Here is a 12775-nt window from a genome sequence, read left to right on the forward strand (position 1 = left end):
CTGCTGTACTATTAACATCAACACTCAGATCTGCACTGTTTACGTTCAAAAGATGGGTAGCACGGCAAGTTCCTCGTAAGCTGATGCTGCGATTATCACTGAGAGGCTCAGGTCTGTCTGTATTCATGAACATGTTATAACTCATTAAACACTACATCGCTGCTGGTGGAGACTGTTCTCAGCACAGCCTTTGACAATAATCAGTAATGGAAATTGTATGTATTGCTATGTGTTTCACAAACAAATCACCATACAAACTGACAGATTAGTTTATTGTACTACCTCACATGTAAATCCACATAGATTTGTGTTTATTGGCCCAACAGTCTATATTTTTCATTGAGTCTTGTCTTTCGTAAAATGTATGCCCATTATTAAAAATCTGATCACTTAACAACCAACAGAGAATGAAAACTTAAATATCAGGGACTGAAGGATTCCTGATTTATTTTTTCAAAGCTATGCCTAATACAGTTTGAACAATGTGGCCATAGAGGCTGTAATAAATAGCCATTTTCCCTGCAAGTCCGTTAAAATTTGCTTTAGAATAACACAAAAAGTGCACTCAGCCATGTGTTTGCACTTACTTGCCCCAATCCCAGCACAAGTGGAAAAGTTTTTTTTCCCCCTCTGGAAAAAGTAGACTAAATATAGTTTCATGAGATTGAGGGCACGTTTTTCAATGTATGCCCCTCATGATGATTTATGGTCTTTATAACACACTTTTCATTTGGAGTCTATACGTCACAGCATCTGGATTTACTTTGGTTCCCCTAGTGCCAAATTCTAGATTTGGGCTCTCCTCCAGTGGACGGTAGCACATCTGGGCCGCAGGCGCCACTCAGTTGCATGTGGGCGGCAGTAAGAGCGGGTAATTCATTTGAAGGCAATAGATTTTGGTTGGCTGAATTCTATCAGGAGGAAAAGAGACGACTTAAGTCTTCAATAGAAGTGGCTGCCAGCGCCTATGGTTTCCAAGATGAATGTTTTCTACCATTGACTAATAAATGCCATATAGAGGCTGCCTGTTGAGATGTTAAAACTTTCAATCATTACACCAACTTTCAGTTGCTAATTGAATAATGTTACATACTGTTAGTTTTTTACTTCATTACTGAGTTATGAATTTAGACACATTCAAGTTTTATATTTTGTCTTGGATAGTGCATTAACTTGTTCATTTCATTTTCCTATAAGGGACAATGACAATACATTTTAATGACACTGTGCAGGCGAACTTACTTTTGTGATATGCTAGCTGTAATCCAGTAGAATCCTAAAGGTGCATGTAAACCAAGACCACATCATTTCAGATTATTTTTAGCAGTCTTCAATCATGAACCTACATTTATTAAGAAATTTCCAAGGGCACGAAAACACTTTTTTAAGTGGGTAGAAACAGTCATGGTCTTCTCCAGGGTAGCCTTCAGCAAACTGTTTTTTCTTCCCCATATACGGTATATGTAAACTATAGCTCATTTCTATTGTTCACATCATCCCAGAAGGCTCAGGGGACGGGTTACAGGCCTGTTGGAGTCAAGACATTGCAACACTAGGAGGTTAAACGACAGTTTTAGGGGTAATGACAAGTTATTTGATCAGTCCATTCATTTGTGGGCCTTAATCCATTTCAGAGTCTATCCTAACAATAAGGGAAGTGATACACCGCAGATCAGATTGTTGGCCAAATTAAGTGTCTCTAGTTTGTAGTTATTGTAACCCCCCTGGAAAGGAGAGGAAAATGGTAATGTTTCTGTACCGAAGTGGCCTTTTTTCTGTAAACATACTGCATAAAATGTATTCCTTATTGCTCTTAAAATTGCCCTTATAATGCAATACTCAATGAATAGAGCTATATAAAATAAAGATTCATTGTGTAGGTTCATTGATAATAGTAAGAATCTCATTGATAACTGAAGAATGTTTCATTTACAGTACAATATTGGTCAGTGCTTCTAAAATCTCAGTCCTGAGGACCCCCTGGGACTCCTTGTTTTGTTCCAACCAGTTTCCCAATAGTAAACCATTTGATCTCTAGTTGATTTCATTTAATTTGCTGGTCTTTTTTGCCTTCTCTTATTCAACATACAGAATAGCACAGCAGTGTGAGTTTTACAGTTACCAAACATTTGGAAATATTTGTGTTTTGTTATAAGTTCAGCTACTTAACTCTGTTGTGTTCTCTTCCTATTAGTTTGCCCTTTTAAGCTAATGTCACATTATGCAACTTCTAGTCTTAGGGAATGTCAGACTTGCTGACTGCCATTGCAGATCTCGTCACCAGACCATGGTAGTTTACATGACTGAAAATTGCTGGGCATGTCAGAATTAGCAACTGTATGAAGACTTTCCAGCACAGTTGTGATTACCCCTTTTTCTAACGGCCAAGAGTGTACTGCCAGTGCTTACAAAGTGTTAACAGGTATGGCAAGTTGGGCCTCAATCTTGTCCCTTTTTTTTTCCCCATTCTGTCATTGTATGTAAAACACGAGACATCAGACAGACAAACTTCTCTTTTGTTTGTGAGGTCCAAGACACCCGTGTTCCTTTTTCTTATGGTTGCATTATATACATTGTACATCCGGAAGAGCATTCACTGGCTGCCATCTCTCATGCATACAGAGCCGCCCCTACAACTAAAGTCTTAGCGACTTATGGACTTGTTAGACTGAGTCGCTGGGTACATCAGAGTAGATGACTTGACCTTATTGCCATGAGTGCCTCTGACTTTCTAAGTGAAGTCTACAACTGAAAATCTCTGAAAAAGTTATCTAATGTGACAATTTCTTCAATTGTATCCTAATAAAGACAATTAACAACAAGCAAAGTACCAGATCAGGCAAATGAAACTGACCCACCGACATGCTCTAGTAAATAATGGAGTAAATAACTTGAGAAACCAGAATGAAAATCGTGGGATGATGAAAATCTTAAAAACAAAATTTAAAAAAGCCAAATTATCTCCATATATTTGGTGTGTTCAAATAAAATTTTCCGGCCTTAGTTTTGTTATCTGCGGTGGGCTGGCGCCCTGCCTGGGGTTTGTTTCCTGCTTTGCACCCTGTGTTGGCTGGGATTGGCTCCAGAAGACCCCGTGACCCTGTAGTTAGGATATAATGGGTTGGATAATGGATGGATAGTTTTGTTATTTCGCTTATTTTTGTTGTTTTTGTTATTTTTGTTTTGATCCCAAAACACAGAAACTGGAAAATAACAAACTGCTTAATTAGGCTAGGAATCCAATTAAAAATAAAAGTTGGTTAGAATAAAAAAAAAAAAAATTCAGCCAGAGTCCCCAGGACTGAATTTGAGAGCCACGGATTTAGATCTGTTCTAGAAAAATCCATTGAACTCTGTAATGAAAAGAAACCATTCATTTTTTTTTTTGGAACAGAAAATAAGAATAAGGCACAGACACTAAAGAGCCTCCTTCTGCTACACACCAGGGTGCATAATGTCCAGGTGGTTTTTTAAAACCATTTATAGATAATAATTTATAGATAATGACCTTCTGGCTCTGAATTGGCCTTTCCTCAGTTTCATCCCACATTTTGCTAATTTCAGCCTTCTTCTTTGAATTTTTATTCCTGGTAGGTTATGTTGGATTTAATGCAGAAATCTGAATACCATGGGCATTCCCATGACGTTTGAAAGCTTTGGTGCAATGTCCAGAGACTTACTTTTGACACTTAAAACAGCTTTTTGAAAATTGTAAGCTAGTTGTACCTTCAAACTCGAGCTCCTGTCAAACGACTTGTGCATTCAAAACAATTGGAATTCATTTGCCCACCGAAAAGGGTAAAACTAGAAGTTGTTTTCAAATTTCAGCTGTTTTTTGCAGTAATAAGTAGTAGTCATAGATAGGACGGTTAAATTTGTCCTTGCATGGCCAACGGTGACATGAGAAACCAGAATGTATTAAAATGTGTAACTTCAGGTTATTCAATCGAAAACACAAATCAGCCTACCTGATGTACTCCTTACTCAATATGCTGCCTTACAGATCCAGCACTCCTGCTCTCAGTCTGTGTGGACCTTCTATGGTCTCCTTGTGACGTTGTGGCTTTTCTCCAGGGACACACCAGATATGTAGATTCGGTTGGCTGCTGATTCTAAATTAGCATGTGTGTGATTGAGATGGAGTACCACTTTCTTTAGGGCTATTTCCTGAAATGCATCCAGTGCTGTTGGGGTAGACCCCAGCCCTCCACAAATTTAAATTCCATAAAGCAGGTTTGAGAATGCATTTATATATATTTCAAAGAGCTGTAAACCAATTTTTTAATTTAATCTGAAAGCAATAAGTTATGCTATAGCTCTGAAGCATTGTCAGAAATATAAACTGTTTTGGAACCAAAAGCCTTTTTTATTCATATTTTTTGGCTTTTGAATGGAATTTTTTAAAAAGTTTTCTGTATGTACGGTACTTTGTCTCCCAATTTAAAAAGCCAGCCATTTTGGGTGTGGCCTTGTGTGCATGTTGATTTCTGAGCCTCAACGATTTAAGCCTGGGGAGGTAAGCAGAAAAAGAGGGGTTGCCAAATGCCTGCCAGTTTCTCTCCCAAACCAACTGCCTGCTGCATGATTCCTTAGTCATCCTAAATATCAACACCATGAAAAAGCCCTTCTGTTTCATGGAATTTTTAATTTTTAAACTCTTAATTTTCACAAAGCCTTCATTGTTTTTTTTATGTTTCTTTTTTAGCATTCTTCTTGCTTTTGTGTTTATCATGGTATTTTATTCATGTAAAATTAAACAGTGCTCCTCTGCAGAGCTGAAAAGACCTTCTGCATCCCTCCTCCAACTCAAAGGCATTAAAGCGGGGCTCATTTGCTACTGCATTTCCCAGATATAAGAGTATGGAATGGAGCCCTGCATCAAGACTGGCCTTCCTTCTCAAACTGGTTTCGACCTTTGTAAAGGCCAGTATCACCAGGCTAGGCTTCCAGCCTCCTGTGATGAAAAGAGTCTTTGTATAACATTCACAGCTGAAAGAGACTGCATGAATCATTTTTATGGAGTTTGGCCATCTGTTGGCCACGACACTGGACAGTAACACCAAATGTCACAGTGTGACCCTGACATTTCTAAAGGATAGGCAAACCTGAAAAACTGTAGTAGTACTAGCTACATTTTAAAAATATTTGATATCTCTTACCCTCCATGGTCCCTTGGCATTCCTCCTACGCTTTTCCTCAGTATCCTCATGTGTCTCAGCTTCTCTTGCCCAGCAGTTCCTCTCTCAATCACATTCCTGTAAAGCCTGGTCATTTTGAGGCACTTTGCTCACCTCCTGTCCATTTTTTGACTACCACCCATGGTACATGAGCCCCCATTTCCCACTGGGAAAACATCATTCATATTCTTGTGAATACTTCCCGACTTTGAAGGCAACTCAGGCTGTTAGCATTTAGTGACCCAATGTTGCTGTGTAAGATATTTATTTGGTTTGTTGTTGTTGAAATGTTCCATTTAACTCCCTTTTGCAGAAATTAAAAAAAAAGTCACAATCAGGAACTGAATTTTGCACTCCTGAAGTATTGTGTCGTAACCGTTCCTACCACTGAACCACCAAAGTAGAACTGACCAATAAGATTGCTTTGCAGGACTGAACATACATACACCTATGAACAGACAGTACCATTTTATTATATACTGGACCATGAAAAAGATTGCGCAATTAGATCTACTCAGATTTTTCCCATTTTGTTGTTTCAAAATGTAAAGGGGTTATTTAACAAAAGCAGTTTTAGTACTTTACTAAAGTAAAAGCTAAGAAACCTTGTCCAACAGGTAACTTGTATTGAAATGTTCTTCATAGATAGATAGATAGATAGTGTGGTCCCCGGCCGGGGCAGGAACCCGGCCGGGACGCCCAGGAGGACCAGAGGAGGGCTTGTGCCTCCTCCAGACCGCGAGGGGGCATCCGTCCTGGTTATGTTGGGGGCCACGGGTAGAGGGCTTGGAAGCCCAACCCTGTAGGGGCCCGTGGCCACCGCCAGGCGGCGCCCAGGTGCCTGAGGAACCCTGGAGCTCAGCACTTCCACCACACCAGGAAGTGCTGGGGGGAAGACGACAGGGGACACCCGGACGGCTTCCGGGTGCGCAGCCGGCACTTCCGCCACACTGGGGTGTGGCTAAGACTGATTGCCGGGAAGCAGCTGGAGCCCATCCGGGTTCCTATTAAAGCAGTCATTGGTGGATGTCGGGCGGTAGTAGACAGAGCTGGAGAGAGGACTGGAGGCGGCCAGGAGAACGGCACAAGGACTGTGAGGCCTGGACTTTTGGGGGAACGGTGCAGAAGGCACTGGGTAGTGCACTGAAAATACTATTGTAAATATTGTAAATAAAAGTGTGTTGGGTGAACTTACGATGTCCGTCTGTCTGTGTCCGGGCCAGCGTTCACAATAGATACTTTATTAATCACAAGGGGAAATTCACAAATTAGCATTTGTGAGGAAAAATGCATTGTGACGTCGTATATCCATGGACTGACCTGCTTATTCCAGTTGCTATAACACATTTTCATGCAGATGATGGAGCTCAAAGTGCTTTACAACATGTTACACAAGTAATTACATGCAAAGAAAAAAAAATTAGATCAGAACAAATAACTAAATAGTATACAAAAATAAATAATGAAGACTTGCATAAGACAGATATATAATTAAGAGAAACAGAGTGCTTAAACATAAATAAATAATGAAGACTTGCATAAGACAGATATATAATTAAGAGAAATAGAGTGCTTAAACATAGATATTTTTTTTAATCTTTAAATGGCGATCCCATTGATAGGTAATAGGGATCTGGAGCCTGTCTCAGCTGCTTTGGTCACATAGCAGAAACCAGCTCTGGACTGGAGTGCATACATATTCACACATAGTGGTAGGTAGCATTGTCGTGAGTACAGTAAAATGCAACACATTGCCATACACCATGATATAACCAGGAAAATGCTGCTACTCTTTTAAGGCATAGACTGCAGTAAAACTTTTAACTAGGGACTGTTATTCACAACGCTGTGCCCAGTAAAACAGGAAAGAGCTAGTTCCAGTGTCCACACTTCAGTTTTACTGGACAACACAATTTTTCCTTCCTGAACACTTTTGGGTGTATCTTAGGTTCTTGTGGATATTGGCCTGCCGACCACAAAAATTACCTTTAAAGTTTCCTATCATGTACCATTTTGTTACAGGTGTAACACAAACCACACGTCCACCCAAAAAGCAGATTTTTGCTTGCTCTTCATATAAAACTTGGACTAATGAAAAAAAACTGTGATAGTTTTGAACAAGGAAGGTGAAGGATTCGGATGTTTGAGACAGATGTTTCCACGAATGACTGATGCCACAATTAAGGGGAGTGTTTTTGTTCAAATACGTCATCAGTGACAAGCAGTTTGAAGAGGGACTGGGGAAAATCACATAGAAGGCATTGGCCACTATAGAGCACCAAATTGTGTCTAGCTGGTTGACAACATGCTCCAATAAAGCAAAACCACGAAGTGTGACATGTTGCTAAAGCTTCTTTTTCTGCATTCACTCTTGGACTTCTTCCCTTTTAATCTTGGTGCAGTCAGTGATAAACACAGTGAAAGTTTTCAGCGGGACATTGTAATCATGGAAAAGGAACATCAGGGCAAGTGGTGTCCATCGACAGTAGCCAGTTGTTGTTGGGGACTGAATCGAGAAGCAGCAGGTGCTGATTAATATGAAAATGAACAGCAAAACATCACAACCGAAGTAATGCATTGTGTTAGCATCATTAAATGATTAAACATAATGAAGATAATAAAAGTTAATTTCACGTTTCTCCAAATTCCTGCCTGATACAGTTGATCGGAAATTACATTTGTATGCAGTATAACCACAAATATTTTTCAGGAAGCAAAACTTAAAAAAAAAAAACAGTTGTCCAGTAAAACAAAATGTTTTTTAAATATGAATAGATACCAAGTATACTTACACAGACACAGGAAAAACACACAGTTGCTACACAAAGAGTGACCAGGTGAGGATTCAAACCCAAGGCCCTGGAGCGGTGAGGCACCAAGGTGTTGCCTTGATGCTGTTTCTAGCCATAAACTTAAATCACTGCTCTTCCACATAAACTAAGTCATGACAGGAGTTTCTTTACCTGGAGCCCATGATTGATGAGAGGTCATCTGCTGATACAGGTCGGTCAGAGGTGTCTGGTTTAAATGTGCATGCAGTAATCCTCTTAGCCAGATTTTTCTCTTCATTTGAGGTGGAATTCATCCATTTTTTTTGGCTTCAAGCCACCTCTGGACACGTGTAACAGTTCACTGAGTTCAAATAGCTGTTGTAAATTTCCTATTGTGTTCTTAGCTAATCTCTCTTATCTGAATCCAGTGTATTATTCTAAGGGTTTAGGCTCTTGGCAGCTGCATGATCTTTTATTATTTTTTTTGTCCTGTGTATTACCTGGCCCGGGGATTATCAGAGAAAGAACATATTTCTCATGACTCAGATTCTGAACTCTGACTAATCTGTACTGTATGTCTGAATGCAGCTGAAGCAAAAAGAAAAATAAAAAAAATGGCACCAGTAAACCATTATAAGTAATCCTAGAATTAGTTATTTTTGGAAGCTCAAAGTTAGGCAAACAGGGGATTGAGAACTCCACCTAGGGTGTTAGTAAAGTTTACATTATTATTTAGATTGAGCTCCATAAACACTGCTTCAGAGTTTACTGGAGTCAGAATAACTCGGCATTACTCCAGGAGTCCTGGGTTCAGTGTGCTTGTTCTCCTTGTGTCTCTGTGGATTTTCCACCCCTTTTCTTCCCACTTTCTAAACATAAATATCTAAATTTAACTTGACAATCTACAAGAGTTGCACGATGAATGAGTGAGTTTGGGTGTAATGGTGTAATGGACTGGCAGTCCTCCTGCCTTGCGATAAATGCTGGTGGGTAAGCTCCGGTCCCCAGAACCCTAAATTGGCTTTAGTAGGTTTGAAAATGCATGGATAGTATTGCAATACACTATATTTTTAAATGAAAGTAAATGATTAATACATTAGGATTAAGAAATTAGAAATTATTAGGGTTAAGAATTTGGGTTTGAAAAATTAGAGTTAAGAAATGATTAAGCATTTAACAACTAGGTTAGCATCTAAAGGGCGGCACGGTGGCGCAGTGGTAGTGCTGCTGCCTCGCAGATAGGAGACCCGGGTTCGCTTCCCGGGTCCTCCCTGCGTGGAGTTTGCATGTTCTCCCCGTGTCTGCGTGGGTTTCCTCCGGCGCTCGGTTTCCTCCCACAATCCAAAGACATGCAGGTTAGGTGGATTGGCGATTCTAAATTGGCCCTAAGGTGTGTGCTTGGTGTGTGGGTGTGTTTGTGTGTGTCCTGCGGTGGGTTGGCACCCTGCCCAGGATTGGTTCCTGCCTTGTGCCCTGTGTTGGCTGGGATTGGCTCCAGCAGACCCCCGTGACCCTGTATTAGGATTCAGCGGGTTAGAAAATGGATGGATGGATGGTTAGCATCTAAAATTAGATTAACAGAATTAAAAATTAAGCATTCAAAGTAAAAAAAAAATTAAAAATTAACTCTAGTAACTTCAGCTCTAAAATTAAGCATCTAAGATTAGATTTGCATCTAGAAATTAAGCATCAAAAAGTTCCTAAACATTAGGCTTAAGAAGTGATAAATTATTAATCTGCCAAACAATCCTGTGGCTAAGGAGTTGGGCTGTAAATCACAAAGTTACTGGATCATTCTCTACCACTGACGTGGTATGTGACCTTGGGAAAGTTGGTTCATTTGCCATTGGCATAACTGTCAATGCAAGGGAAAAGAATACTGTGTACCTCTAAATTGTGATAGTCTTTCTCACTGCCTTAAGGTGCCTTCAGAGTGAAATCTAGACATTCTCCCCATACCTGTTGGATTTTTTCCAAATAGTTTGAATTCATCCCCATCCTAAAGACAGGCAAGTTAGGTTCATTTGCAATTAAATTTGCCTGGTATTAGTTAGTGCAGGATGCAGCCATGGGACAAGATTGGCTGTCTTTCTCAGACTGGCTCCCGCCTTTGGCCAATGCTGCTAGGCTGGGCATTCCAGCCTTCCTGTAGAATTAAGTTTAAGAAAAGTGATTAACATGTAAAGTATCTTCACATGATATTTACTATTGAAAGAGGTTGTAGGAAATAAAATATGTATGCAGATTAAAGGAGGTGGATGCTGTGGCTCATTTGGTGCCCAAAGCTAAGTTTGTAATGCCGAGTAGCTTATTGAATTCAAGCCCAGCCAAACATGAATGATTTAGAAGCAAGGGAAAGTAGCTACATGCTGTGCCTGCAACAGTAATGTCAAATGTATTGTAGAAAGGCGATATAAACATGGTGAAAGAATGTAAAGTGTTTTGAAGTAGAAAGTTCCTAAGTGCACAGAGTCTCAAAAATGCTTAAAATGCCTACTAGAAGGGGAAACCATCAAAACCCTGGTTAGTCAGGCAAAGACTAACAAATAATCTTTATAAATAAATTGATTTATTTTACAAAAACTGCTCTGTAACAAAAAGTTCAGAAGATCACATAGGCTGTGTGGTGTAGTGGTTAAGGGCTTGGACTTAAAGCCCTGAGGTTGTCAGTCAAATCAAATAATGACACATTGTGACCATTAGCAAGTCACTTGACCTGTCTGAATTGAAAAACCAAAAAGAAAGGTGACCAATTGTACCATAAATGTTGTAAGTCACCTTAGATAAAGGCGTCAAACAAATTAAGTTAATATAAATGTACAGAAGGCAATGCTTTTGAACTAGGCAATCCCAATTGTGAGCCCTGTTCCAAATACGAAATACAGAGTCGCCAAAAAACAGAGCAAAACGGGCCAAAAAATCTAATAAAATCATAATAAGTATAATAATCACACTCACCATTGTGCATTGACAGTGATCTGCAAGGGACTGTGGGTTTTCAGCAACCTTAATAGTAATGAGGACAGTCCTATGACAGTGATGGGCATGTGGCTCAGACTCTTGTTGGACCACCCACAAAACACAGGGTACATAGTAAAAGATATCTAGTCATAACAAAGCTATAGAATGAACAATGAACCCCATCAATTTAAAATATACATTTAAACGCCAGCCTGGGGAGAAACCTAGGCTGAAATATAAAAAAAAATTCTGAAAAGATTTACAAAGCAGGCCAGGAACCTCACTAGCTTGCCCAGGTATGGCCTCACCCCAGGCAGCGAGCTCCAAGCATCATAGAAAGGCTTTGGCTAGCACACACTTAATAAATGGGCTGCTATGATATGGAGTTTAACACTTAGCAAAAAGGCATATCTGAAATGTTCCAAAAACACAATTAAATACTATTTAAGGAAGAGAAATGTGGCTTGACAAGACAAAGTCCACATGAAAACTTTATAAGTTTTTATTTATAACTCCATTTATGCGGTTTCAAAAAAGAGAAAAAAAGAAGGGAAAGCAAAGAGTTTGTCATGGTAGTCACCATAGAAAGTCGTTACATGGAGTCAGTATCATACCACAGTGTTACTCCTGTTCATGTGTATTTTTACATGTGCATTTATTGATTTGATAGATTTTTTGTATCCAAACTGATTTACAGGTTGCAGTTTTATAAATGTGATTGATGAATTCATAACTTTTTCTTTCATTTTTCTGTATTTCAATGCCCTTGTATGGCTACCCTCTAGGAAGAGAGTTTGGTATATTCAAAATTAGGAATGCAGCCTTCTAAGAATAGCATGTTCTCATGAGAAATAAGAAAGGCACATTTTTAGGATTCATTTGAGTATGGAGAAAAAACATTTCCCCTTTAATTTGCTTAAAATGGCACTACAGTGTAGAGTTGACATTTAGCTTGCTAGTTGAGTACATAAAGTGAAGTTTTTTACACTGTGTGACTGGCGGACAGACTTTAAGAGAGCCAGCAACAATAGTTGGGGCACAAGTCGGACTACCGAGTTTATTTTTTGGTGTTTGGCAGAGAAAAAATAAACGAAAAAACATGTTTAGCACTGGTACACTTAGAAACACTATTGGAGTCACAGCTAAATTGGTCAGCTTCAAGAAAATATACAACATAAGGTGTTAAAGGGAGATGCATCTCTTTAAAAATTTGGTTCCAGAGGATGGCGGCTTGTTTTTATAGTGTCCAGACTGGAAGGGGCAGTGCCATGCTGGAGCTGAAGGGGCATGCATTAGACATCGTCCTGGGGCTGCCTATTGAAATTGTGTCAGGAAAGGAAGACAGTCGACTTTAGTCTATCCCAGCAATGCAAGACATAAGGCACACATCAGCCCTGGACAAGATGCCAGTGTGTGACATTAACACGTTGAGCAATATGTAGGGAAACGGGTTGACATCCCCTTTACCCCGCTACAAGTGGGTGTCTTGTCAATACCCGCTTAAACGTTCAGAATCCCAGGTTCTTCATTGGCAAAATACATAATCTTAAATGAAAGCTACAGAACACCCTGACTAAATTAAATTATCTTAATATGAATATTAAATAATTAAGCACAAAAAAAAAGAGGACAAATGTAACACAAGGTAATGATCACAAAACTAGGTTTATAAATTAAGAGACAGAAAAGTACCAAAATTTTGAATTATGTACTACTAGATTAAACCATCAAGATAAGAATTTAGGAAACTAAAGATGAAAAGAAATTTGAAGGGAAGAAATTAAACACTTTATCGCATACAGAAATGCTTCAATGGAACGTCTAAATAAAACAAAATAAGGAAAATGTGCTCAACAGGATCAACTG

The 12775-nt window shown here is 39.3% G+C and overlaps 1 protein-coding gene across 13 annotated transcripts in view; it reads left to right on the top strand.

The window, feature by feature from the left end:
- The window catches only part of LOC120515930 (plectin-like), a 618214-nt gene that overhangs the window by 505308 nt on the left and 100131 nt on the right, over positions 1 to 12775 (top strand). The gene's annotated exons all lie outside the window — the stretch shown is intronic.

The sequence above is a fragment of the Polypterus senegalus genome, chromosome 15, assembly GCF_016835505.1.
Source record: "Polypterus senegalus isolate Bchr_013 chromosome 15, ASM1683550v1, whole genome shotgun sequence".
Classification (NCBI taxonomy): Eukaryota; Metazoa; Chordata; class Cladistia; order Polypteriformes; family Polypteridae; genus Polypterus; species Polypterus senegalus.